Genomic DNA, 2,839 nt, shown 5'->3' on the forward strand with positions numbered 1-2,839 from the left:
GAAACGCTTGTATCCAAATCTCAGTACACTGCGCACACTCCCATGCAAAAGTGGGTCAGAAGAGGAGGAGGATGAGCAGGAGGAGCTCGGGAGACTGTCTCGGCAGCTAGGGAGTTTAACTATGGGAGAAGGGAACAAAGATAAACAGGAGCTCAGAAAGAAGAAAAAAAAAAAAAAAGATCCTCCGGACCCGCCGCCGTACGGTGGGGGTGTTTCGAGGAGAACTTTCCATGCCCAAACACGGGGGCTGTTAACATTTTTACTGATGGTTCCAAGTCTGGAATGGGAGCCTACGTAATTAATGACTCTCCCCCTATCCAGCATCAATTTGCTCCTGGAAATCCACAATGGGTAAAACTACAAATTGTTATTAAAGTTTTTAAACAGTGTTCTTTTCCTTTTAATCTTATTTTGGACTCCAGCTATGTCGTACAAGCACTAAAAGTCCTGGAGGCCGTGGGAACTATTAGTGATGCCCACAATGTGTCTGTTTACTTTACTCAGCTTCAACAGCTTATCTCTAACCGCACTGCTTCTTTTTATCCAATGCATATCAGGGCTCACACCTCTCTTCCTGGTCCGTTATCCCAGGGGAATGCCTGTGCGGACTTAGCCACTAGAGGTCAATTGATATGCTTGGCTTCCTCCTTAGAGGGGGCTAAGTTGTTTCACCAAAACTTCCATGTTAATGCATTAACGCTGTGCAGGTGTTTTTCCATCTCAAGAGCGGATGCTCGGCAGATAGTATTACAATGTCCCCATTGTGTCACATTTCTTCATCCCCCTAATTATGGAGTAAACCCACGGGGATTAAAGCCATTAATTGTTTGACAAATGGATGTGACACATATACCTGACTTTGGTAACCTTAAGTATGTGCATGTTTCCGTTGATACGTGCTCTGGAATTATCCATGCTTCTGCTTTATCGGAAAAAAAGGCACATAATGTCATTACTCACTGTTTAGAGGCATGGGCAGCATGGGGTGCACCTGCATCCCTTAAGACTGATAATGGACCTGCTTATACTGGCAGACAATTTACAGCTTTTTGTTCTACTATGGGAGTGCAACTTACTCATGGTTTGCCTTATAATCCTCAAGGACAAGGCATTGTTGAGCGTGCTCATCACACCTTAAAGGAAACTTTACAAAAACAAAAAGGGGGAATAGGAGCTGAACACACTCCTAAAGAACGCCTGTCCTTAGCTCTCTTTACCATTAATTTTTTGAATTTGGATATTCATGGTTGCTCTGCAGCCGATAGACATGTGTCCCCTCAGCCCTCTGTGATTGGCTATGTTAAGTGGAAGGATGTTCTCACGGGCCAATGGAATGGCCCTGACCCCGTGCTGACATGGGCACGAGGATCTGTATGTGTTTTTCCCCAGGATCGTACGGAACCATTGTGGGTCCCTGAACGCTTGACAAGAAGAGTCTCGACATCAACTGACCAGCAACAAGAGATACCACAACAATCCTGTGATGAGGATCTTCATTCTGCTAAGTGCTCTGGCTCTGGTGCTGGTGCCGATGGCACAGGCGACACCAATGCAGTGATGGGCAGTGACACGGGCATGGCCAATGCCGATGCCGGTTCATGGTAATTCTAGTGTCCTCTCCACTCTTTTTTCTACCTCATGTGAGATGTCTGCTCCCTGTGCCTCTCCTAGAGGGGACATGGAGAGAATTTTTAATCAATCTCAAGTTAATCTCACAGGAGTATTTTGTTTCAGCCTTAGAAACGCTAATTGCATTAGCCTTAAGACCAAAAATTTGACTAACTGGGAGGACCCATTGTGGTCCAATCAGGTCTCAGGAAGCATTATCAGTGCTGTATTGAACAAGGGAGTTTCGGGGAAGCAATCAGGCTCAGAGACCCCCGCAAACAGCAGCTCTGCTCTTAACATAACTACCTTGGCTATTATCTCCGAGGTACTAATCCCAGTGCCTCCTTCTTCTAGTAGTATTTATAATGCCACTCATTTCAAGGCCTCTCCTTACTGTTCCCCTAATCTTGGTTTCCCCCCAACATTTACACCTTGTCAGGATCATTCTTGGGAGAAACATCAAGTTGCTAAAGGTTTCTCCCTTTCCCCCTCTCTTGATAGGTATGTTTATAACTTTAACAATAGTGCCAGCTCCTCTACAAGAGTAGGTTGGTCCTGGTTTCAATGGCTGATTTCCAATGAAAAGGGGGCTTCAGCTGATATTTCTGCACTGGATCAGTTGGTAGGAGCCAAAAGTTGGCTGGCTAATATTTCTGGTACTGTTAGGGAAAGTGAACAAGGTAATAGACTTACATCTGTTTCATTCAACTCTCTGTTGTATAATGCCACATTGCCTCCTGCAATGGTCTGTGTCCAATCCCCCTTCTTATTCCTTTTGGCTAAGGCCACCTCATTGGGGATGCTGGATTGTTCTCATACTACCTGTCTCTTATCTGAGTGTTGGAATGGTTCCTGGACTGTAGCAGTGTTTATGAAAATTCCAACTTTTGTCCCAATCCCGGTCACTGCGGATCCTGATAAATTCCCTATTGTTGAGCTACTTAGAGTCCGCAGAGATTTTGGGATCACAGCGGCTATAGTGACAGCCGTGGCGATATCTGCTGCTGCAGCGGTTATGGCCGGAGTGGCTATGGCCAATCAAGTACAAACTGCTGCCACTATTAATCAAGTTGTCCAACAAACTTCCACCATACTTGAATCCCAAAATACAATTAATCAACATATTTTGTCAGGGATTTTAGCTGCTAACCAAAGAATAGACTTACTCCAAGCTCAGGTAGAAAAATTGGCTGACTTAGTGCTTTTGGGTTGTATTGACCAACGTGCACAT

This window comes from Callospermophilus lateralis, unplaced genomic scaffold, assembly GCF_048772815.1.
Source record: "Callospermophilus lateralis isolate mCalLat2 unplaced genomic scaffold, mCalLat2.hap1 Scaffold_62, whole genome shotgun sequence".
NCBI classification, from domain to species: Eukaryota; Metazoa; Chordata; class Mammalia; order Rodentia; family Sciuridae; genus Callospermophilus; species Callospermophilus lateralis.